General features: G+C 40.0%; 1 long non-coding RNA gene across 1 annotated transcript; it reads right to left on the bottom strand.

Moving 5' to 3' along the window:
- Positions 1-1,189: 1,189 nt before the first annotated feature.
- LOC122221891 lies at positions 1,190-26,950 on the bottom strand. The gene is made up of 3 exons (XR_006203502.1): positions 26,907-26,950; positions 4,926-4,998; positions 1,190-1,276 (listed from the first exon to the last, which is right to left on the bottom strand). It is a non-coding gene; the product is annotated as an uncharacterized LOC122221891 (long non-coding RNA).
- Between the last annotated feature and the right edge of the window lie 236 nt (positions 26,951-27,186).

The raw sequence follows: 27,186 nt of genomic DNA, 5'->3' as shown, positions 1-27,186 counted from the left end.
TATAGAAATTGGTTTGTTATTGAAGTTCCTTTGATAAGAGGCCTGGATCCTTCATTCCTAGTTTTGCATTCCCTGTACTGTGTAAAATGAAATATCAGACCGTATCAGCAGCTACCAATCAGTGGCCTATGAGAGGAATCTGGCCTGCAGTTACTTTTGCTATCTTGCATAATATTTATATTTAAAGTTTTTTTAATGTTTATTTATTTTTGAGAGAGAGACAGAGAGAGAAGAGTGCAAGCAAGGGAGAGGCAGAGAGAGAGGGAGACACAGAATCTGAAACAGGCTCCAGGCCCTGAGCTGTCAGCACAGAGCCTGACACGGGGCCTGAACTCACGAGCCGCGAGATCAATTAAAAAATCAGTAGGTTTCTGTCTGTCTGTATGTCTCTCTCTCCCACACACACACTCACTCACTCACTCACTCACTCACGAGGCTTCCCTTGAAAAACCAACTCATATGGCCACGTGGACTCTTACTCCCACAGGTCAACATTCATTTCAAGTTGACTGTGGCCACCTCCTTTCACACGGGACACAGATTTCCCAGTTTGCCATAGTCCCCACTTCTCACAGCTTCTTGCAGACATACGGGTCTTTCTCCTTTCCATCACTAAGAGTCCATGATTCCCTGACACCTGACAGCACTTCCCAGAGGAAGCATCCACTGTAGGGCACCATAGTTTTTCACTGAATGTTATTGTCACCCAATTCATTCCAATTTAATTAGGACTTACCCCTCACTACCATTTTTTTAGGCTTAATTATTTGAGACATAGAGAGAGCACGAGCGGGGGAGGGGCAGAAAGAGAGAGGGAGACAGAATCCCAAACAGGTTCCACAACCCCTTTTTAAACTGACAGTCCTGCATCCAGGAACTCCTTGGTCCCAGGCAAACCAGGCTGGTCATTCTGTGTCACACCACAAGATTAGCCCCACAGTGGGCCCTCCCATCTGGGACATGATGATGCCCTCCTCTGGGACATTGCTTCTGAGTCTCCTTGGGCAACTGTGCAGTGCTGAAAGAGCATGTATCTGTGGGGGGAGCTGGGGTGGGCTGAATGAGAGAGCCTAGACCTTGTTATATGACTAGTTCTCCTGATGGGGCTTTGTATGACCTTAGGTGGGTCATTTTGTCTCTGGGTCTCTCTGCTTTGCTTTTCATTCATTCACCAAATATTTACCAAATGCCTTCCATATGCCAGGCACCATTGAAGGCACTGAGGTCACAAGAATGAATAAGCGAGAACAGGTCTTTGCCCTGAGAGAACTCATATCTGTAAGAAGAAACAGATATTAAAACAAATAATATGTGATAAAATTTCAGGTGGGGATAATGCCATAAAGAAACCACTGACCATGGAGTGCCTGGGTGGCTCAGCTGGTTAAGCATCTGACTTGGGCTCAGGTCATGATCTCGTAGTCTGTGAGTTTGAGCCCCATATTGGCTCTGTGCTGACAGCTCAGAGCCTGGAGACTGTCTTTGGATTCCGTGTCTCCCTCTCTCTCTGTCCTTCCCCTGCTCACACTGTCTCTCTCTCTCTCTCTCTCTCTCTCTCTCTCTCTCTCTTTCTCTTTCTCTCTCTCTCAAAAATAAATAAAAAAAAAAAATTAAAAAAAAAAAAGGAGACAATTGACTATATGAGAGAAGCAAAGGACCCGGAGGCCATCGCCATCACCAATTTTGGTGGATGCTAAGGAATATCAAAAATCAGTCAAAGTTCTGCCTGGACTCCTGTTTTGAACAATATGTGATTTTCCTTTTTTTTTTTTTTAACCTATATTTATTTTTTCAGAGAGCGAAAGAGAGAGCAGGAGAGGGTCAGAGAGAGAGGGGGCCTAGGGGCTCCAAAGTGGGCTGCACACTGACAGCAGAGAGCCCAAGGTAGGGCCTGATCCCATGAACTGTGATATCACGACCTGAGCCAAAGTCAGATGCTTAACTGACTGAGCCACCTACATGCCCCTGAATAACTGTAATTCTTAACTTTAGGATCTTTTGGTGCAAGGAATATATGTAACAATTTAATTGTTCAATTACAAAATATATCTTTCTCAGTGAAATACTGCTTTATGGCTACAATCCATATCAATATCAAATATGGTTTTCATACAGATGGATTGGAAATGTATCAAGTCAAATCCACCCAAATAACAGCACAAGGGCTGAGAAAAGAGAGAAGGCCAAGCTTATCAGCAAATCTGACATTTTATTAAACAAAGTGTAGCCGGAGTCAGAAGCCCATGTGCTAAAGCCAGAAGCAGAAAAATAAATGAATGAATGAATGAATAAACTATCCAATACCTGTTTCTCTCCCCTGAAAAGAGCTGTATACTGCCTTAAAGAAGGAAGCAACCACTTTATAACAAATTCAGTAAGGGACAGCACTACAGTATGCCATTCATTCATTCGTTCATTGTACAAATATTGAGTACCTACTATATGCCAACATTGTTACTATAAATAATGAAAGAAGGTGATATTTGGTAAGTCCAAAATATTTCTCTATGTTTAAAATAGCCTTTATTTTACTTTTCTGGTTATAAAATAATAAAACGCTAAGAAATTGCTTTTTATAATTTTAAAGCTTAAAAATGTAATACAAGCCATCCTTTACTAAGCCAGGGCTTTTCAACCTTGGCACTATTGACATTTGGGGATGGGAAATTCTTTGTTGTGGAGGCTGTCTTATATGCATCGTAGGATGTTCAGCAGCATCCCTGGCCTCTGCCCACTAGACGCATCAGAGTTGTTAACATTAAAAATGCCTCCAAGCTTTGCAAATGCCCCCAGGAGGCAAAATCTCGTGCGTGAGAAGTGCTACTGTAAGCAATCCACTTTGCTCCCACAATAGGGAGCTCAGAAATGAAGTCTTAAGGAGAGGCCCCTTTTTTCCTCTGGGCAAATAAACAGGAGATTTCCACCTGGAAGAGCCCTGGCACTGCCCTTCCCTTCTTGATGCCAACACACCAACCCTCTGGAGAAAGGCAGCACTGTCCCAAGTCTGGGAGGGGAGGACGGGCAGGCTTGGGCTCTGCTAAAGGGATCAACCAGCTTCTGAAGCTTACACTGTGTGCGTCATGGCTGCTGATCCAGGCCGTGCCCCAGCCCTGGGCTCCTCCAAATGAGCTTTGCTAACAAGCCTGAGAGAAAAGCTTCCCCTGTTTGAGGCTTACACACCCACATGTGAGTCCAGCAGTCTAAGCCAGGCAGATTAAAACTGTGCCTGTCTATCTTGAGCACTGTTATGAGCGAGTCTCCAAAGCTGGAAGCAGGGCACGCCTGCCTGTCCTTGCCCTTCTATAAGGACTTTACAAAGAGCCCATTGTGCACAACCTAATCTGAGGTAGAACTAATGCACCTGCCTACCCATTTACTCCCAGCTTTGGCTGGTTCTTCAGAGCAAACTCTAGTTGTATAGAAGCAAACATTTTGAGTTGATAGAAAATGTCAACATGAGCCCAAATCAGGCACGACGTTTGTAGGTGCCTGTAATCTGGGTCCTGGCTGCTTAGAACAAAAGGGAAATTAGTCTCGTGTGTTATAATTTAGTAAACTCAGATTCAACGGTTCTCAGTCACAAAAAAGAGAGCTGAAGAAACAGGGAGAGGGTAAGAGAATCCAGGTTCTGCTTTTATTCACTAATTTCCTAAATATTTGTTGAGTCCCCGTCATATGCCCAACACTGTGCTCTATACGTGGGGAGAACTCAGCTTTAGATGGAAAGTTTACGGGCCACTCTTCAGCTCCAGCTGCTTGTTGTCATAATTATCTATAAGTCAGTTTTGCAAGATCTTCTGAATTTCCAAGAGAAACCAGGAAACATGATTTTTATGTAAAACCTTTTAAGTTTTAAGCATAGATTAAAATTTTAAAACAAAAACAGAACAAAAAAATCCCTTGAGGACAAATCCAGTTTCCAAGGCTTCTAGTGTAGAGGCAGTGAGAAGTAGTGGTTAAGAGTGAGGTACTCTGGGGGCATGTGGATTTCAACTCAGGTCATGACCTCACAGGTTCACAGGATTGAGCCCCGGCGTAGGTCTCTGTGCTGACAGTGTGGACTCTACTTGGGATTCTCTATCCTCCTTCTCTTTCTGCCCCTCCCCTGCACACGCACACTTTCTCTCTCCTGCTCTCTCTCAAAATAAAAAAATAAACTTTTAAAAAAAGAGTGAAGTACTCTGTGATGAACACTGAGTAATGTATAGAATGGCTGAACACCTGAAACTAATATAATACTGCATGTTGATTATCTTGAAATTAAAATTACAAACTTAATTTTAAAAAAGTGACATACTCTGGCTCTACCTCTTGCTTCCTGTGTGACCTTGGGCAAGTTATCTAAGCTCTTTGTGCCTGTGCCTTACTCTCCTCATGTGTAAAATGAGTATGATAAAGCATATTGTAGATTTAAATGTGAGAATACATGTACATGCCTGATCTATAATATCTCAGTAAATGTGAACTATCATTTTTTTAAGTTTATTTATTTTGAGAGAGAGTGTGAGCTGAGGAGAGGCAGAGAGAGAGAGAGAGAGAAAGAGAGAGAGGCTCAAGCAGGCTCTGAGCTGTCAGCACAGAGCCTGATGTAGGGCTCAGTCCCACAAATCGTGAGGTCATGACCTGAGCTGAAATCAAGAGTTGGACACTTGACTGACTGAGCTACCCAGGCACCTTGTGAACTACTAGTTTTATAGGTCATTTGCTACAACAGGAATCTTTTACAGCAGCCTTGAGAACATTTAATCACCGTTCATGTATATCCTGGGACAGGAAGCTCATGACTTCTTAGGGAATGCCAGTTGTATAACAACCCCCATTGATGGCTTAATCCAATGTATGTTCATTTATTGCTCATGTCCCAGTCCAATGTAGTCAACACAGAGAGTGCTCTATTCTACTCCATGCCCTTTGAATCCATTTACCTCCTATCTGGTGGCTTTACCATCCCCAAGGACCTTCCCAGAATCCTCTCCTGGGTTCTCTGCTTTCAGCCAGCTAAGAGAGTGAAAGAGAAAAAGAGAGAAATTGAGAGAATATCAGGTGTATTTCATCTGCACATTATAATTTGCTAGAACCCTGTTACATGGCCCCAATCTAATTGTAAAGGAAGTTAGAACATGAAGTGTTCCTCTGCATCAAGGAAGAAAAACTAGCATCGGTGAACTTCTAAACAATCTCTGCCATGCTATGCATTCATAGAAACACAATTATGCAAACTTAAAATGTTATCTGTTTGTCCCTGGCTTGCCCTTCTTTGCAACATGTCCAGGAGAGCAGGAAGACACAAGTGTGGGAACAGATAGGTTTGGATTTGAAACTCAGTTTCTATACTTGCTCAGTCCAATACTATGGACCTTGGGCAAATTCCTTTAAGTCTCTGTGTGTCAGTTTCCTCATATGAAAAATGAAGATTGTCATTACCTCCCTGGGTTGTTGTAAGGATGGATAAGTTAATGTATGTATTAGCATACTACATAATATCTGGTATATAACCTAGAAGGTGCTCATTTAATGCTGGTCTCCTCTTTCACATGAATGGTATCCAAGTATTTAAAGATGACTATGATTATTTCTGTTAAGTTTTCTTTTCTCATAGTTTCATCAGCTAGTTTCATTATTTTTATGTGAGAACCTTTCTTGAATCATAATATTTATTCATGGCCATCACATGTTCCTTGGGGGAAAAAAAAAACAAAAGATAAAATAACTATCACTGTAATCCCTACACTCAGACACAACTTCTGTGAATGTGTGGGGTGGATTCTCCCAGACATTTTTGTTAGAGGCTCTGTAGCACACTCACTGTCCTGATGACCAATTCATGGAAATATCCCAGTTTGTCCAGGGACCACACATGATACCTGCCTTAGTTTAGGTTTCTCTGAATGCAGACCCTGAAACAAGATTTGGGTGCAGAAAATTTAGGGGTGGGGGGATGTTATCTTAGGAAACACACATGAAGGAAAGGGGCAAGAGAGAAAAGTCAATAAATGAGTGGGTTACAGTTTGGGAAACGGGTTCAATCCCACAGGGGGCTCTGAGGAACCATGCAGAAGTCATCTTAGAATTGTCCCATTCTATGCCCTGCAAGATGGAAAGGCCGGGCCATTTATCCATGAGATCCTGCTCTTATTGGTTTAGGGCTGCCTCCAACCAGGGGGCATTAACTGCCTTGAAATTATAGGTTGTGTCTACATGTAGCTGAGCAGGCTTTCCAGGCTTCTGGAATGCAAAGGTGAGAGACACTGTGATATGATCTTGTATGGACACTGGCAAAGTCCATGGCAATGTTCATGCCACAGCTGTGTTGAAATCTGGGGGCTGAAGGATGTGGCTCAATACATCATAACCTGTGCTACAGAGCCTCTAACAAAAATGTCTGGGAGGATCCAGCCCACACATTCACAAAAGTTGTGTCTGAGTGTAGGGATTACAGTGATAGTTATTTTATCTTTTGATTTTTTTTTTCCCCAAGGAACATGTGATGGCCATGAATAAACATTATGATTCAAGAAAGGTTCTGACTGGTGCAGAACAGAAGATGTAATAGTTCACTAAAAGCAGACTAAGGATAAAAAAAAAGAAGTAAAACTGCTTCTATTCATAGATGACATCATCCTGTCCATAGACAATCCCAAGGAACACAGGTGCCTGGATGGCTCAGTCAGTTGAGCATCTGACTCTTGATTTCAGCTCAGGTCATGATCCCACAGTCATGCGGTTGGGGCCCACAATGAATATAGAGCCTGCTTAAGATTCTCTCTCTTTCCACCCTCTTCCCCTTGCCTTCATTCGCTCTCTCTCTCTCTCTCTCTCTAAAATAAAAAATAAAAAAAAGTAAAATATTAAAAAAAAAAAAAAAAAAGAAAACCCCTGGGGCGCCTGGGTGGCTCAATCGGTTAAATGTCCAACTTTGGCTCAGGTCATGATCTTGTGGTCTGTGAGTTCGAGCCCCGCATTGGGCTCTGTGCTGACAGCTCAGAGCCTGGAGCCTGCTTTGGATTCTGTGTCTCCGTCTCTCTCTCTGCCCCTCTCCCACTTGTGCTCTGTCTCTCTTGCTCTCAAAAATAAATAAAACATTAAAAAAAATTTTTTTTAAAGGAAATCCCAAGGAATCCACATACAAAATGACCAGAATTAATAAATGAGTTCAGCAAAGTTGCAGGATACAAGATCAATATTTGAAAATCAATTTTATTTCTACATTAGCAAAGACAAATCAAAAAATGAAATTAAAAATTCTATTCACAAAGCATAAGCAGAATAGAATATGTAGAAATAAATTTAATAAAAGAAGTACAAGACTTGTATGCTAAAAATTATAAGATGTGACTAAGAGAAATTAATGAAGAGTCAAATAAATGGAGAGAAACTCCCCATTTATGGAATTGGAAGACTCAATATTGTCAAAATAGAAACTCTTCCCAAATTGATCTATATATTCAACACAATCTCTCTCAAAATCCTAATAGTTTTTTATTTTATTTTTTGTCTTTTTTTTAAAGTTTATTTTTTTTAGTAATCTCTATACCCAGTGTGGGGCTTGGACCCACAATCCCAAAATCAAGCATTACATGCTCTTCTGACTGGGCCAGCCAGGCACCCTCCCCCACAATAGCTTTTTAAACAGAAATTGACACAATGATCCTAAAATTTATATGGAAATGCATAGTATAGTCAAAACAATTTTGAAAAAAAGATGGAAAACTTATATTACCTGATTTCAAATCTACTATAATACTATGAATTGACACAGTGTGGTATTGGTGCAAAGACAGACATATAGTCCAGTGGATGAGAACTGAGACTATAAAACTTCTAGCAAAAAACATAAGAGAAAATCTTGAGAACTTTGGGTTGGGCAAAGAGTTCTTAGATATAACTCCAAAACATGACACTTAAAAAGTGATAAACTGGACTTCACCAAAATTAAACATTTGTACTTTAAAATATCATTAAGAAAAAAAATTTTTTAATATGTTTATTTATTTCTGAGACAGAGCGGGGCACAGCATGAGCGGGGGAGGGGCAGAGAGAGAGGGAGACACAGAATCCGAAGCAGGCTCCAGGCTCTGAGCTGTCAGCACAGAGCTCGACGCGGGGCTCAAACTCACAAACCGTGAGATCATGACCTGAGTCGAAGTCAGTACCTCAACTGACTGAGCCACCCAGGCGCCCCAAGAAAAAAAATTTTTTGAACACACTACAGACTAGGAGAAAATATACAGAATCATGGACCTTATTATTAAGGACCATACACAGAAGAAATAAACTCTTAAACTCAGTAGTAAGATAATCCAAATTTTTTCTTTTCTTTTTTTTAAATTTACTTATTTATTTTCTAATTTACATTCAAGTTAGCTAGCATATAGTGCTATAATGATTTCAGGAATAGATTCCAGTGATTCATCGCCTATGTATAACACCCAGCGCTCATCCCAACAAGTGTTCTCCCTAATGCTCCTTACTCATTTAGTCCATACCCCCACCCACAACCCCTCCAGCAACTCTCAATTTGTTCCCTGTATTAATGAGTCTATTATGTTTTGTCTCCTTCCTCGCTTTAATATTATTTTTGCTTCCCTTTCCTTATGTTCAACTGTTTTGTATCATAAATTCCTCATATGCGTGCACTTATATGATATTTGCCTTTCACTGACTGCCTAATTTCACTTAGCATAATACCCTCTGGTTCCATCCATACAGTTGCACATGGCAAGATTTCATTCTTTTTGATTGCTGAGTAATATTCCATTGTGTATATATATTATATACACATGCACACATGCCACAGCTTCTTTATCCATTCATCTGTTTATGGACATTTGGGCTCTTTCCATACAATTGTTGATAGCACTGCTATAAACATTGGGGTGCATGTGTCCCTTTGAAATAGCACACCTGTATCCCTTGGATAAATACCTAGTAGTGCAATTGCTGGGTCGTAGGGTAGTTCTATTTTTAATTTTTTGAGGAATCTCCATACTATTTTCCAGAGTGGCTGCACCAGTTTGCCTTCCAGCGGTGCAAAAGAGATCCTCTTTCTCTGCATCCTTGCCAACATCTGTTGTTGCCTGAGTTGTTTATTTTAGTCATTCTGACTGGTGTGAGGTGGTATCTCATTGTGGTTTTAATTTGTATTTCCCTGAGATGAGTGATGTTGAGCACTTTTTCATGAAGACAACCGAATTTTTAAATGGGCAAAAGATTTGAATAGATACTTCACTAAAGAAGGTATATGGATTTCTAATAAGCATGTGGAAACTTAATCAAATCAATAGTCAGTAGGGAAATGCAAATTAATACTACAATGAGATTCTACTTTACTGAAAGAGCTATGATGTAAGAGAAGAAATACCAAGTATTGGTAAGGATGTGAAAAAAACTGGGACCTTCATACACTGTTGATAGGTGTAAAATGTTACAGACACATTGTAAAATAGTTTGACAGTTTCTTTAAAAGTTAAACATACATTGATCATACAACCTAGTGATTCCACTCTTAGGAATCTACCCAAGAGAAATAAAAACATATGTCCACATCAAGACTTGCACGTGAATAGTCATAACAGCATTATTCATAACAGTCAAAAAACTGGAAACAACCCAAATATCTGTTAGCTGACAAATGGATAAACACAATGTAGTACAACCACACAAGAGAATATAGCACTCAGCAGCCAGGGTGAACTTTTGAAAGTGCAAACTAAACTTGTGATTTTAAGGTTAAAAATATAAGAGAATTGTACTAACTTTGTTAATAGTTTTAAAATATGTAAGACTAGGTGTGCCTGGGTGGCACAGTCCATTGAATGTCCGACTTCAGCATAGGTCATGATCTCATGGTTTGTGAGTTTGAGCCCCACATCAAGCTTTCCGCTATCTGCATGGAGTCCACTTTGGATCCTCTGTCTCCCCCCCCCCCCCCCCCCCGCTCTCTCCCTCTTCCCTAATCTCTCTCTCTCTCAAAATAAATAAAACATCTAAAAAATATGTAAGACTACATAAGTTTATATGATGTTATACTTTGGTACCTGTATAAGTCATTTTGGAGCTGACACATATTGTTGCTGATCTGCTGACTTATCTCATTGGTGTGAAGCAGCATCTGGGCTTGCAATTACTCTATCTACTTCTTTGGATTCTCTTTCCGTTTTCCCCACTCCTATGTATGTGTTTAGACAAAGGAACCCAGTTTCTACAGGATGGCCATGTGAACAAGGTCAAAGGCAACAAGAACAAATACAGATTTCAATCTGTCCTGATGGGACAGTATTCCTTATGTTCATGAGATACAAGCCTGCTTGTGATCTTACCTTCCTACCTACCTGCCTACAGACTTCAAATGTTTGACTAGAGTTGGATCTGCTTCCAAGTTCATGTAGCTATTAGAGCACTTAGTTTCTTGCAGGTTGTCAGATTGAGACCCTCCTTTTTTTTTTTTTAATGTTTATTTATTTTTGACAGAGAGAGACAGAGCATGAGCTGGAGAGGGGCGAAGACAGAGACACAGAATGTGAAGCAGACTCCAGCCTCTGAGCTGTCAGCACAGAGCCTGATGCAGCGCTTGAACTCACAAACCATGAGATCATGACCTGAGCTGAAGTCTGCTGCTTAATCGACTGAGCCCCCCAGGTGCCCCAGAGAACCTCATTTTCTGGATGACTGTCATTTGGAGGCTGCCTTCAGGTCTTTGCAGCCTGGCCCTCTCCATATGGCAACTTGCAACATGGCAGCATGCTCCTTCAAAGTCAGCAAAGGACAGAGGGTCTTCTAGCAAGGTGGATTACAATCTTAAGTAGTGTAATCATGTACAAATAATCACACACATCCCATCTTCTTTGCTAAATTCTACTAGTTAGAAGCAAGTCACAGGTTCCATTAACACCCCAGGAGAGATCACACAAGGGTTAAACCAGGAGGGGCTCCTGGGTGGCTCAGTCAGTTAACTGTCTGATTTCGGCTCAGGTTATGATCTCTGGGTTCGTGGGTTTGAGCCCTACACTGGGCTCTGTGCTGACAGCTCAGAGCCTGGAGCCTGCTTCAGATTCTGTGTCTCCCTCTCTCTCTCCCCCTGCCCTGCTCATGCTCTATCTCTCTCTGTCTCTCAAAAATAAATAAACGTTTAAAAAAAAAACAACCCAGAGGTGGGAAATGTAAGGCTATCCATCACAGTCCACCCTCTGATCCCCAATGATTTGTGTCCCTCCCACATAAAAAAAATACATTTACTCCCTCCCAAATTCCTCAAGAATCCCATACCATTACAGCATGTGCTTAAAGTCTACAATTTTATTACCTAAATCAGGTTCAGGTATGGATGAGGCTCTTAGGTATAGCTACTCTCAATCTACAAAACTAAAGGCAAGCTATCTGGCTTCCAACACATTCAACATACAATGGAGGAACAGACACAGTAAAATAGTTACAGACATTCCATTTAAAAGGGAAGGGTAGGGGCGCCTGGGTGGCTCAGTCGGTTGGGCGTCCGACTTCGGCTCAGGTTATGACCTCGCGGTCCGTGAGTTCGAGGCCCGCGTCGGGCTCTGTGCTGACAGCTCAGAGCCTGGAGACTGTTTCAGATTCTGTGTCTCCCTCTCTCTCTGACCTTCCCCCATTCATGCTCTGTCTCTCTCTGTCTCAAAAAAATGAATAAACGTTAAAAAAAAATAAAAAAATAAAAGGGAAGGGGAGGAATAGAAGGTAAAAAGGAATTAAGGAGTTACCAGTTCAAAGCAGTGTTGAAATTCAGCCTAGCGAATTCCTGCCAGAGCTCCTTGATTAGATTTCAAGGCCTGGGAATAATCCACTCTTTGGTTAATAGCTCTTGGTTCTGCCGTCAGAGTCATCTTTCCTTTTTCATGAAAGGTAGCACGTGCTTGCAGGTGCGTCCTGCCGGTGTAATTATGGAGATCTAATAGCCTCCTTTGATTGTGTATTCTTTCTGTCCCATTCAGTTTAAGTTGGCGGTGCTTTTGCTGACATAAATTTCTCAAATACATTGTGAGTCTCCTGTCAATTTCCCCTTGCACAAAAGCAACATTTACCGTTCTTTTTGAGACATGCCCTCCTTCACCCAGGATAAGGATGCAGAGATGGTTAAAGGACAACTCACACTTGGAAAGGTCCTAATGTTGGACAAGTTATATGGGGCATACCCCTGATCTCTGGAGGGGACCCTTTGTGACTGACTACTCTTCTGATCCTCTGGTCTTCCTGAGGTTTTAATAAAAGCTTGTACAATCACTACCTGGCTTTTACTCTAGGCCAAGGCTTTTCTCTAGGCCACAAGCTTGAAAGTCATTTCCTAATTCTAACATCTTTTGCCATTCAGAGAGACTAAGAATTTTTAAAGTCATCAAGTCCTGGTTCCTTTTTGTTTACAGTTCTTCTCTCAATTTTTCTTTCTCCCCTTGCATTTTATGATGGGCAGCAAGAAGTACCTTCAACACTTTGCTTGAGAATCTTAGCTAGATAGCCCAGTTCATTACATACTTGTTCTGTTTTTCCCATAATTGCAGGAGACAATTTTGCTACATTTTCTGTTACCAACCAACAAGAAAGCCTCTTCCTGAAGTTTCCAATGACATGTTTCTTATTCCCTTTTGAGCCCTCACTGGCAGCATAGTCCAAGTTTGAGTTTCTGCTGACAGTCTATTCAAGGCAACTTAGGCTTTCTCTATCATGCTCCTCAAAAATTCTTCCAGCCTGTAAACAGTGCCAGAATCACTCTTAATGGTTTACGTATTTGTTACAGCAGCACTGGACTTTCAAAATAGAACCTGACAGTCTATTCAAGGCAACTTAGGCTTTCTCTATCATGCTCCTCAAAAATTCTTCCAGCCTGTAACCAGTGCCAGAATCACTCTTAATGGTTTACGTATTTGTTACAGCAGCACTGGACTTTCAAAATAGAACCTTGTGTTTCTAAGTTTAATTGATTATATCTATTAGAACTTTAAATACATGGGAAGGTTCTGTATGTTTGTAAGAAATTTCAAAACCCATCAACTCCTTCCTGAGCTACCCAGTGATGATAAAAGAGATATTATTTGCTTTAGAATCTGACAAAGGTACTATATCATCAGGAAAGTAAAGAAATACATATTTTAAAGAGATACTCTCTATCCTCTGTAAGAGTCCAAGAATACTTATGAGAGTAAGTATAGTGATAAAGAAGAAATAAGTTTAAATATATAAGTACTTCATAACAGTTTAAGTTTAAATATAATAGTAACTTTTGTAATCCTTGTGATGTTTCACTTGCTTGTGTTTCTGGTTTTTTTTTTTGTAAGTTTATTTATTTATTTATTTATTTATTTAGAACAAGTGGGGTAGGGGCAAAGAGAGAGGGAGAGAGAATCCCAAGAGCCTAACGTGGGGCTAGAAGTCACCAACCATGACATCATGACCTGAGCTGAAATCAAGAGTCAGATGCTTAACCAACTGAGCCACTCAGGTGCCCCATGTGTTTCTGCTTTTTAAGGCATTTGTTGTCTTTAAAATATTCAGATATAGGCTATGCATGATTGTAGGAGAATTTAATTAGTTTGGAAATTAAAGGTAAAATGTCTGGGAAGTGCAATGTTAAATTTACAAGCTTTAGTTTTATAAGAATTTGAATTTTTAGAGAAATGCTGCTTAATCCACTTCTATAATTAAAATATTAAGGATGAAACAAGGTACAGATAGCAGCCCAACTGTGCCTCTTGATGTACAGAAGTCCCCTGAAACACTAAAGAATTTAATCAGATGGTGGAGCTCCAGAAAGATTCGTGGAGGAGACCTGGAAAGCAGCGGAATGGAGACATGAGTCAGAACCCGGTACCAGTCGCTGTTCAACCCCAGAGCGGGGAGGGCGGCTCTGCAATGCCGCTGTCCTGACTCCCTCTAGCGGCTCAAACAGCAAAGCCCGCCTTCCCTGAGCACCAGGAAAAAGATGCTTGCTTCTAGGGGCATCTCGCTCTCCAACAAGTTTCATTTGATTAGCGAGACCCAACAACAACAATAACAACAACAGGCCCAGAAATGTCTTCCGCCAAGGTTCTGGTGAGCTATTCATTCACCCTTTCCACAAACACTCCCTGCGTCACTAGGCGCCGCAATCTGCTCTGAGTTATCTCTAATGATGACACAATGCTTCCTTCTTTTCAGCCCGCCGCTCTATCCCTGCAACCTGTACTCACTGGCTCTGCGTTTGCCCTCTGGAGCTGCACAGCAGCCTATCTTCCACCTGACAGCCTTCCAAATATTGGAAAACAGCCTCCTGTCACCGCACCCTCCCCCACTGCCTTTAAAACGCTTATCTTCTCCAAGCCAACACCCTAGTTCCTTCAACTGCTCTTCCTTTGACCCACTTTCCAGTTTCTGTTCCAGTTACTTTCCTCTGAAGGCATTTCTAGTTTGTCAACATCCCCTGAAAATGCACTGACTGTAAGAACTGCATCCACTCCCTGGGAAGTGACCCACCTGTCCCACATGTTGGGGTTCGGGGGCGGGGGGGTGCTGCCACCACCTTCCTGATACATACCACAACCACAGTTCAGTGCTCTTTGGAGCAGCTTTGTCAAATGATGAACAGAAAGCTGAGATTTCTCCTGTCTGGATTTTCCCCACATGAGGCAAGTTCACACTTGCCTTACTTTACCCGCTTTGTAGCCCTGAAGCATTTGCTGTAGTTGGGCAGAACTCCTCAGTTTCCCAAATAATAATATATGCCAACAACAGAAGGCAGATGGCCAGGTCTGGGTGAGCTTTACCTGCCAGTGACCAGAGAGCTCAAAAAACCCCTCAAGAATGACAGCCTCCCTTGTGAGATTGAAGCTTGGCAACCCAAGAATGGGTTCTTATCTTCAGGTTGGGGACATCTGACTAGTCTAAATCCCTTCTGCTGTAGTTTAAATTCATTTTCTCTCATACTGCTCTGTGGGGACACAGAGGGGAAAAAAAAGACTTGGTGTCAATAATGTAATATCTCTTTATAGTTTCAAGACTGATATTCAGTCTACTCACACCTCTCTTCTCTGAACTAATGTAGACTCTTCCCTGAAGGGCTATTTTTCAAAACCTTTCAACATTTACTTTGTCTCCCCTGGCTCCTTTCCAATGTCTCTGTAACATCCTCCACTTATGGGCCCCAGGACTGAACAGTATGTTTTAATGACTGATATTGGCTATAGATTAAGAATTATATCTGTGAAAATATTTCCATTATAGCATAGCTCATTGTTATTAAGATTTATATCCCTAAGGAGTCTCTGCTTGGCATATATAAGTTATGTTTCTAAACTTTCTTTGTAGATCAGATATCTGGGCACAGTTTTCCACAGAAACAATGTTATATCTGGTACTTACTTGAGCTCCCAGCCCAGGCAACAAAAGCCAATTTAATTCACAGAGCAATACTGACATCAGGCTGAATTTACATAATAAGAATTCCCTAATCTTAAGAATAAGAGACACAGGTAGATAGAATGGGAATTTCTTCCTCGGTTTCTCATCAGAGGCTGCTGTTTGGGAAAATTTGAAATGGGAAACTCTTAACTTTGGGTATTTCCTTCCTTCTTTTCTGGCCTTCACCCACCTCTTTCGGTCCTTATCCCAGTATCCTGTTCCCAATATCCTAGTGTTACCCAAAGTCTCCTATGGTGCTGCCTAGATCTCCCCACATCCCCCAATTCTCCCTGCTTCAACACAATCCTAGTTCCCCTCTCCCACAACACAAGCATCCGTTCTTCTAGTGAAGCTAAACTCAGGTAGGTGTTAGGATGACAGGCATCTCATTGAGCCAATTGCCATGAATGAGTTCTCAATGATGTCTCTGGTTTTAAATGGATAGCTTATGGGCACCTGGGTGGCTCAGTTGGTTAAGTGTCCAACTCTTGGTTTAGGATCGGGTCATGATCTCATGGTTCATGGGTTCGAGCCCCGCCCTGTGTCAGGTTCTACACTGACAGTGTGGCACCTGCTTGGGATTCTCTCTCCCTCTCTCTCTATTTCTCCCCCCTCTTCCTGCCTCTCTCCCACTTGTGCCTACTCTTTCTCTAAATTAAATAAACAAAAAAAAATAAATAAATGGGTATCTTAGTTATCCACAAGATTCTCATTTGTGCAGTGTCAGGAAATGAAAAATACAGGTAATGTAAGGGAAGATTTTAGTGAATATGGAAGCCATTATGGTAGATATGCTTGCTCTGCCTTACTTGGGAGTCTATTCTAAATGTTACCTGCTTTCCACAGATTCTCTCCTTCCTCCATTTCTGAATCACAGATCAAATGCTCCAGATTGTTTTTCAGCAGTTACAAGATTAAAAAAAAATTTTTTTGAGAAATTGCCATCCTTTTGAGAAAGTTAGTGAAAGCAACCAGACCCCCTCTTAAAAAATTTACATACTGGGGCGCCTGGGTGGCTCAGTCGGTTGAGCGTCCGACTTCAGCTCAGGTCACGGTCTCACAGTCCGTGAGTTCGAGCCTCGCGTCGGGCTCTGGGCTGATGGCTCAGAGCCTGGAGCATGCTTCCGATTCTGTGTCTCCCTCTCTCTCTGCCCCTCCCCCGTTCATGCTCTGTCTCTCTCTGGCTCAAAAATAAATAAACGTTAAAAAAAAAAATTAAAAAAAAATTTACATACTGTAGGATTCCATTTGTATAAAATTCTAGAAAAAGCAAACTAATCTATAGTGATAGAAAGCAGATCAATGGTTACTCAAGTTCAAGGGAAGAGGGAGAAATGGGTAACAAAGGGGCTTAAGGAAACTTTTGCGTTGTCTTGACTGTGGTAAAGGTTTCACGGGTAAATACCCGTCAAACTTTATCACACTGTACACTTTAAATATATGTAGTTTATTGTACAGCAAGTATACCTCAGTAAAATTGTAAGAAAGGGAAAAATGCGAAGAGCCTAATCTATATGCACATATTTTTCACTCCAGAATTGAAATTTTTTGTTTATCATATTTGCCTCAAGTGTTGTTTATATAAAAGAAATTAAATAAAACAGATTATAGTGATGTCCCTAACCACAGTTCCATTTCTTCACCCCAATCCTTTGAAGTAACTATCAGGAATTCAGTGTGTATCCCAAACAGTTCATTTTTAATAACTTCATATGCATACATATGTATTCTCAAGCAATATATATTATTTCTGTGTGCTTTAAAATTTACATAAATGGAGGTGCCTGGGTGGCTCAGTCAGTTAAGCGTCCTGCTCTTGATTTCGGCTCAGGTCATGATCTCACAGTTCGTGGGTTTGAGCCCCGCATTAGGCTCTATGCTGACAGTCAAGAGCCTGCTTGAGATTCTTTCTCAACCCCTCTACCCTTCCCCCACTCACGCTGTCTCTCAAAATAAACAAACATTTAAAAATTTACATAAATGACAACATGTATATTTTATTCCACAAATTTCTTTTTTCTTACAAGTCGACATCATGTAGAGATAGACATATTTTACATAAGGATATATTATGTTATAGTTAGGTACAATCCATTCCTTCAAATAACGTTACAATAATTCATATCATAATACAATATTGTAATTAATATCACAATACACTATGGGTATTGTGATAATTCCTATCACAATATAATGTGAATAAATCACATTTTATTTACCCATTTCCTCTCTGACAGGCATTTCAGTTGTTTTCAATTTTTCATAATTATAAGCAATATTGCAAGAAGCTGCAAGGTTTTTAAAACAAGTCGCACGGGATTGGCAGTAGGAGTTACTGGGTAGTGACCACCAAGTAGACATACACATAGGTTTTCTAGGAGTCAAATGTTGTTAAGGCAAATGTCCGGCTTCAAGGGTCTATGGACTGCACAAAAATAGCCAAAGTTGGATATGACCCTGTCCCCAGACAGCAGCTTAACAAAGCAGTTCTGTGATGTATCCTGCAGAGCTGGAGATGATTCAGAGGACACTCTGGTGGCTGACAAGTTTAAATCTGACTTGGATACAATAGGAATCTGAAGCAGATGACCTTCCATGAAGCAGGTGGGGCAAATGCCTTTAGCAACAAGCATGGGCCATTCACTGTATCCATTGCTATTTAAATTCTTGAGGATTTAATGTTGAGCATCATAAAGAGTATGTTCACTGCTTCTAGGTTATTAAGTTTGATATGTATGTATTAAACCTACCTTGTTTACAGCATTATTCGCATCCTTCTGTGTGTAATTTTTACTTTCTTGACTTAGTCTCAGTGGAGCAGGTTAAAACCTCCATTACTATTGTGTTTCCAAAATTTTTTGCTTTGTATATTTTGATACATTGTGATTCAGCACATACATATTCCCAAATGTTATGTCTTTGTTGTGAATTTTACCTTTCATTATTATAAAATTGTATCTCAAGAGTGTGGAGGGAGAACATCCGGCAATCCAGCGGACTGAGACGACGCAAAAAGTTCTGCTTCAGCTACTATTATTATCACAGAGAAACACTGGACAAAATAGTTCTATATATAACTGAGAGAACAGGAACTCTGATTACAGAACCAAAGAGGGAACTCAGACTGGCAGTAAATAAGGGCTAAGACCACAGTAGCCTGTGGGGGGTTGGGATCAACTCTAGGCCCTAAGAGCTCCTGGGATTTTAATACTCTTGCAAGTTAATATGTCTGGTGTGAGCAGACGACAACTGGAATTGAGCGCTCTTCAAAATCTGAGTTGCTAAGTGCTATGCTGTTGGCAAAAACAAAGTCACACAAATTCCTATGTCCTCAGGCTATAAGTGAAAACAAAAGTTCATCCAGAAAAACTTGAAACCAAGCCAGTGCCATATATTGACATGAGTTCTGAATTTTCACTGTGAGAAAGAAATATCAAGCTGAGAAAAAAACATAAAAGCTGGTTGAGAACTGGTGATATATCTAGGACTTGAGCAGAAACAAACTTACAAACACAGTCAAGGGACAATCTAACAACCCCCAAGGCACACAGTTCTTCTCCAGGGAGAAAATGTCCATGCTGAATATAAGCTCTTAAGAAAAATTACAAACCACAAGAGAAAAGCATCTTGAAGGTAGGATTACAAAATTAGGTTAGATCAGGAGATTTAATGCCCTCAAAGCTAGAGAAAATAGATCTACAGCTGACTATAAAATAAATGTGTTAAATGACTTACAAGACTTTTTTTAAAGGAAATAGAAAATATAATGAAAAATGGGAAAATATGTAAAAAGGCAGATTTAGAAAAGGTGCAAATAGTTCTTTTATAAGTGAAACTGATAGCCATTGAAAGTCAAAACTAAGTAGAGATATTTAATACCTGAATAGAAAAAAGCAAATTGGAACTAAAGAAATGACTTGGAGTGCAGCAGAAATAAAAATGGAAGAAAAATGAATAAGAATTTAAGAATCACAAAGGACAGAATCATAAATGACAGAAAGGACATCCAATAAGAGTTGTCGAACGGGTGAACAGAAAATGGGAAAGAGGTAATATTTGAAGAGTGGTTAGTTTTTTCAGAATTGAAAAAAGACAAAGATTTTTAGATTGATGAGTATACTAGGTCAGTATCGATTGCATAAAAAAAAAAAACCCAAAATTCAGTGGATTAAAACAACAATCCTTTAAATCGTAATTCTGTGGAATTGAAACAACCCTTTATTTAAACCATAGTTTTGAGGGAGAACAACTTGGACTTGGCTCAGCTGAGAGGTTAGTGGGCAGATGTGGTCAGCAGGCAGTGGCCTCACTCACATAAGCTGGCTGAGAAATAAAAGGGAAGAGAATGAGGCTCAGCCCATGACGGCTCCCTGCAGGGTGTTCTCTGTTTTACTTGGCAACAGTTAAGCCAAAGCCAAGTTAGCAGCAATCGAAGGCCTCTGTGTTCCGATTTAATGTTTTGCAGCTGGGTTTTCAAATGTGCTGTTGTATGCTTGTTCTGTCCTTTTACACAGATTGTGACAGATGTTGACTTATTGGGAACAACTTGGTTTTAAGAGGGGAGTTGGAATCATTTTCGTTAATAACCTGGTATTTCTTTACCTCTGTTGCAAACCTGAAGTAGCAAATTGTTAGTTTTACCTATGACCTTCCAAATTCAGTTCAAAGTATCTAAATAAAAAATAAATCTCCTTGGTCAGTGTTAAAATTTTCTCTGCTAGGACTACAGTACTAAGACTTTTTTTTTTATTGCGGTTAATGTTTAAAAGAATCAACAGGAATTATATTTACACAATCGTGTAGACTAATGGATGTGACAAATAGGAAAGCTGGGTCTGGATTGTGGGAAATAAAAACAGGTAGAAAAATTGGAAGTACAGATTAATTAAAAAGAGAAAACAAGATTTTCCTATTAGGGATTTGCTAAACCATAAGTCGCTATTCCTCTCAGCCAAGAAGTGGAAGCTAGAAAGTAATTTGTCCTTTCTAAGTAAACTCCACACTAGAATCTTTGATAAACAAACTCATAGGAAAGAAGGAAATCTTGTTAATAATCACAATAGATTTTAGAATGAGAGTAGCCTGTTTACATCTGTTCTGGAAACAATTTGTTCTGGAAAGGGCTCTCAGGCAGGTAATCCTCATACAATTGTTCTACTCAAAATATATAAGCTATTGGGCAAAAAACTGAGTGGCAAAAGAGTAAAGTGTCACCTGTTGTAGGAAACCACTAACTTAATCCATTTAGGATTAAGGCAGGGCCAGAGGATGAGGGGTTAGGGAAGGATGGAGACAAGAAATCACTGAGGTGCTTCAGGATGAGAGGGGCTGAGGAGATGGCACCCCTAGGCTCCAAATTTCCAAGGATGGTACCTGTTTTGAATTTTCAGACTGGAGTGCCCTTGGATTTGTCATATTAGATGTTCAGATTCGTGGTTTTAAAACTCTGGTCCCTATCAATACACAAAGTCTAAGAGGCTAGGGAAGTGAAAGAAGTCTTTCCTGCTGCCTGGGAAACCATTGTTACTTTTAATAATTCTGGGGTTTCTGTGCCTTTGTTCTTATTAATATATAGATTTGGTGTCTCCCTTGGCCTTCTCAGACTTTGAAGTCTTCTCTTAGCTCTAATGATGACCAATCTCTAGCCATATGACCCCACATCTAGCATATCCTATTTTACTCCTACAGAGGAAAAACGCCCAAATTAGACAAGACCTGAAAAATGTGGGGACAAAGTAGAGCTCAAAACTAGAAAAAGCGTGACTCTTTGAAATTTCAGTAAGGAGGCCTTTTCTGTAGGGTACATGGAGGGCACTTTGTGACCCTGTATTTTGACCACTTATGTTTCTTCCTTTGTGTTAAGACATTGAGAGCCAATAAACAGTCTTTCCTAGGGCAGTGGCATCAAGGTAGGCCTCCCGGGCCACTAGGAGAACTGGACAGAAATTCAAATAAGCTGTTTCAACCCTGCCTCTGCCTTGGCCAGCCCATCAATACTAGCACATCTCTTCCTGTTCCTTTTTCCACATAGGACTGTGTCCACCCTCAACCCAATTACCAGTTCCCATTCCATTTTTAAAAAAAAAATTTTTTTTAAATTTATTTATTTATCTGGGGGGGGGGGACAGAGAGAAAGAGAGAGAGAGAGAGAGAGAGAGAGAGAGGACCCCAAGCAGGCTCTGCGCTGTCAGCGCAGAACCAGACTCAGGGCTCGATCTCACAAAGCATGAGACCATGACTTGTGCCAAAATCAAGAGTTGGATGCTTAACCAACTGAGCTACCCAGGCACCACTGCCTCCCATTCCACTTTGAACAGACCATTTGGAAAAGTGCTTTTTCCCAGCTTAGTCATTTTCCTGCTCTTGGTGTCCTGTCCACCTGCATCTATGGACACCTCTATTGTTAGTTCTCCCAATCCTCATAGGCCAGACTCTCCTGCAATAATCTACACAAGTTAGTTATGAACTAGGCATTTGCTCTTTTCACATGAAAAGAGCCTGGGAAGACTTGCAGTTTTAAGATGGTAGAGAAAAGACATTTTATTCTCCTCTCCCCTCTCAGCAACAAGTAAGATGAAATAGAAACACATGTGCAGCACTGATGAAACTCGTAGACACTTCTGTTCGTAAATCATACTATATGAAGATAGAAAGTAACTGGAAGATTCCAGCCTTAGAAGAAAAGAGAAAGGTTGAAGACCTGCACCTGCAGAAAATGAAATCACCAAGAAGCAAATGGATTTTGTGCTGTAAAACCCCTGAAAAGCTCAGGTTTAAAGGCACTAGTTGGGGTGAGGCAACTGATGAAAATAAGGAGATTTGTTCCAAACCTACTTAATGAGCATTTCATCCTCACCATCAACCCAAACAAAGGGATAAAACACTTCCCTACATATATTTTTTGGGGAAAAAAATTCTAGTATGGTGGGGTTAGATCCTGGAGTAAAAATATGAATGATGGAAATGTCTCTTTCTTATTGTTCTATTATATACAGCTAAATACTTCCATCATTTTCTCTGGAGAGCTCTTGGCAGAAATCCAAATATTTTTAGATGCATATTATAACTTTCAAGTTACCAAATATTTATAAAACAGTTCATCTCTACATAACACAGATCATATATTTCTTTCCAGCTTCCTATTACCCAGTCTCCAAACAAGTGTCCCTATGTTTTGTTCTTCTTGTGTCTATAACTCACCACTTATACCAATTTCTGATACTAATTTGAACCAATTTCTTTATACCAACAGCTATTGCCACAAAATACTACATTACAAACATCCAAAAACTCAGTGCCTTAAAAATAATTGTAATTTATTATCATTGATCTGTGAGTCACCTGAGAGTTGGTAGAGCTCAGCTGGACTCTGGCCTGCTCTGCTGGTTTAGGTTGAATGTGGCTAGGACCAATTGACTGGTTTTGTTCTATTTATTACTCATCCTCCGTGAACCAGTAGGCTAGTTATCAGCATGTTCTGCTGCTTCTGATGGCATAGTATGAGAGAGCAAGCACAACCACATAAATGCCTTTCAAGCCTCTGCTTGTAACATAGCTGGCTGCTAATATCCCATTAGCCAAAGTAAGTCACATGGCCAAACCTAGCATCAGAGCACCGAGAAGTATACCCCAACCACATAAGTGGGACAGGGAAAGAGAACAGTGAATATTTTTGAGCAATAATTAAATCTACCACATATGGTACTGTGGAATTATAGAATCACCTCCAAAGAGAAAAGTCATCTGGTCCAAAGGATTGAGAATTAGAATGGCAGAACTTCTCAGAATGATTCCATAAGTTAGAAGTCAGTGGAATGTCTTCCAAATTCTGAATGAAATGATTTAAATCTAGAAGCCTATATCCAACTAAATTAGTCAGTTATAAGGCTAGGATATAGACATTTTGAGAGATGCAGAGTCTCAATCAATTACCTCCCATATATATTTCTACTGGAGAATAAGATTCACAAAAAAAGGGACTAAATCTAAGAAAGAACAAGATGACGAATACAGGAAATATGAAATCTAACATAAGAGAGAGATGAAAGAAATTTCCAGCGTGACAGCACATTGAAGTTCTGTCCTGTTGCATGAAGAGAAAGAGGCATGCTGAAGCAGAGGGATGCCCCAGGGCTCTCTGCAGTGTGGGAAAATCTAACTGTGTGAAAAATATATAAAATGCAATTGTACAGAATGGGAAAACTCAAGTACATAAACAATGAAGAACTAAACAAAGAAACAAAAAATGGTGCTATTATTAACTCCAGGAAAATATAAAAGATGTATATGAAAAGAAATATAATCATAGTTCACTCTGGTTCAGCTGTAAACAATATTTCACATTAAGGTAGTCATGAAAATTGTACTATTGGAAGAATGGGAAGAAGTGAAATCCTATCTACTATATTAGATAGTTACTAGATAATATACAACATGGATAAATCAGAAGTAAACAATATAATACATATTATTTAGCAATATGGAAGAAATGTATTGACTCTGGAGACTGGAATTAGAAAATATAAAGGGTAGGACATAGGATAGCTATTTTGCATTGCAAATCTTTTATCAACACTACACTCTTTTGTAAAAATGTGTGCATATATTATTCTGATAAATATTTTAAAGGCTTAGGGAAAGGTAATAAAATAATCCCGTATAATACTTGGTGAGACCAAATTTCCTCCATTTTGTCATTTATTGAATAATCATTTATGCTTGGCTCTGAGCATCAAAATAATGATTAACAATGCACAGTGTTGGGGCACCTGGGTGACTCAGTCGTTTAAGTGACTGACTTTGGCTCATGTCATGAACTCACGGTTTGTGGGTTCGAGCCCTGTATCAGGCTCCACGCCGACAGTGTGGAGCATGCCTGGAATTCTCTCTCTCTCCTTTTCTCTCTGTCCCTCCCCAGCTTGTACTTTCTCTGTCTCTCAAAAATAAATAAACTTAAAAAAAAACACAAACAATGCACAATGTTTAGTGATCACAAAACAATATTTGCATATAGTTTTGTGATTTGATTCTCACAAGTCTGTAAGATTGATACAAAAGCAAATTTACCATGATACTAATGAATCTTAAGCTTCAGGACCTCTCAGTGAATGAACTGTTTCCTAACCCTGGGAAGGATTGCTAGCAATATGCTTATACGTCTTAAGTTTTTGTAAATGGCCTTTCCTTTTGTTAAGACAACTGTTTCTTTCCAACCTCCAATGCATCATACTTCCCCTTATGTACCCTTAGGCATTATTTCTAAATAAATACACATCTTGTATACACCTAATGTGTATTCACAATTTTGTATTCTTTTCCTTAAAAAGGGCTTTCCCCAATAGTATCAACTTCAGGCTCCATAAAACCTAAATTAATCCCTGGTTAAGTATTATGTATCCCATTTTATAAATTAATGAATGAGGTTAAGTGGTTTTGCCCAGATTTCCACATCTGGATTTAAATTCAGGTATTTCCATGTTCAAGTCCATTTTTCTTTCCACTACTCCACAAAACATCTCTAGATGGTGAAAGAAAGGTTAAGAGGAATCAACTACTCTACTGGGAAAATCAGTTCTGGAACGTGGGTGGACAGGAGGCAAACCTGAGCCATCAAGATTCATGTGGTGGTGTTCTGGGTAACAGGTGGGGGCAAAAGATACAAAAGGAAAGGTCACTGAAGACAAATCACGATGACACATAATCTATCTTCAGCTGGCTCTGCTGAGTGGTTGGAAAGCAAATACACTAAAATGCCTCCTGTGAGACACCACATACTTGGAACAGGAAGAGGTCTCTTTTTTCCAGATGTCTCTCCTTTTAACCTGCTTCTGGGAACAGATCTTGGTATCTCTTTGAGAGAGCCCGTGGCAGGTTGAAGTCAGACGTCAGGAAATCAAAGACATGGATTGAAAGAGACAGTTGTGGGGATTTACCCCAACTCCTCAATGAAGGGAGCCAGACCATGATGAGAGGCAACACACATAGTGGTTAACAGCATGAATGAACTTGGCTTCTGTTTGTGGAAGCTGTATGACTCTAAGCAAGTTATCTACTCTCTATGCCTCAGTTTCTTCATCTGTAAACCAGCGTTAGCAAAATGAGTGCAGATTCCCTTGTGTACAATTCAGAATCCATAAATTTAAAACTACTTCAAACCTTATTTGGTGGATAGGGCTAATCGGAACTGATCTGGCAGTGAAATCTAACCTAATTCATGTAAAGGTATTTATTCCATTTAATGTAAAAATTCATATGTCTCCAACAGACACATAAAAAGATGCTCAACATCACTCATCATCAGGGAAATGCAAATCAAAACTACAATGAGAGATCACCTCACACCTATGAGAATGGCTAAAACCAAAAACACAAGAAACAACAAATGTTGCCAAGGATGGAGAGAAAGGGGAACACATCTGGTCTTACGGCTTTCAGATAAAATACTATGGGTCTGAAGTGTCTCTCTCCTAAGGCCATTGTGAGGATTAAATTAGTGACATTGGAAATGTACTGAGAATAGTACTTGTCATAAAATAAGTACTCTACACAGGCGTGCTATTGTTCTTGGGAAACCCCTCTATAAGCATATTCCTGAGAGATTTTATCTGACTCCTATGGAGGAGAATTCACTTGTTTATGAGACAATCTAGTTTAAATGCTGGACATTTCTAATCTAATCTTATAATAGCTGACCTGTCCCTTCCTCTAACATCCCCCCACTGGTCATAGTTAAATTTTCGTACAGCTTTTGCAGATAGCTGTTGTGTCTGCCCTGTGTCTTCTTTTCTCCGTGATTAATTCTTCATAATACACTGCTCCCAGACCAACCTGTTAGCTCTGCCCTGACACACTGTAGTTTGGTAATAGAGCCTTCCAAATACAGTGCCCAAAATAAAACCCAGAAATCCATATGGGTTCTGAGCAGCATAGAGTACAGTCCCTGTTTTTTCTGCGCTCCAGACTATGAAAAACAACTGTGTCAGTATGAAAAGAGAAGTGAGATAGGAGGAGATTTGGAAAGACACAATCAAGGCCATCGCAGAGTTTCATTAGAAAAACATACTAAAAAAATTCAATTTCAAGCAATTTTTGTTTCTGGTTTCCCTGAACTACAATGGAAAACAGTCAGCAGCCTAGACCAATTCAAATACAAGAGTCAAACAGTGTAGAAGTAAGGTCAGTGACGTTATACGAATTCATTTACTGTGAAATACTACAGACAGTACTGCTGGCGCCTGTGTGAAGGTCACGGACCATATCCCACAGTCCAAGAAAAACTAATGATATTCCAACAGAAGGAGAAGAAGAACAGAGCTAAATAAAACTCTGACAAGTATCAGCATCAATTTACAGTAAATTACTGAGAAACAGAAGGACACCGCTCCCTCTGGTAGGCAGCTAGACTCTTCCTCATCTCTGGCCTTGACCCCTCTGGTTAAAAAGAACCTGAACAAATAAATCCACTGGAGGGGAAGAAATCCATTTCCCAGGTGGGCAATGTGATCACTCACTCAAGCTCTGACGGGGAAAATATTCTTCTCTTGCAGTAGCCATCTTGGATACCTGCAAAGTGTGCCTAGAATTCTAGATTCCTTGAAATTCTAGATTCCTGAATTCCATCTAACTCTGATTTCTGTCATCATCATCAAATGATCTGTACTGCAAATAAAGCAGACTTTGTCCTTGAACACTGGTGAGTAACTTAAAACAAATTTATTTGGTAAAATATACATACATAAATTTACCATTTTAACTATTTTTAAGTGGATTGTTCAGGGGCATTAAGTACAT

The sequence above is a fragment of the Panthera leo genome, chromosome A1 (assembly GCF_018350215.1).
Source record: "Panthera leo isolate Ple1 chromosome A1, P.leo_Ple1_pat1.1, whole genome shotgun sequence".
NCBI lineage: Eukaryota > Metazoa > Chordata > Mammalia > Carnivora > Felidae > Panthera > Panthera leo.
This window is presented reverse-complemented; position numbering and strand designations above follow the sequence as displayed.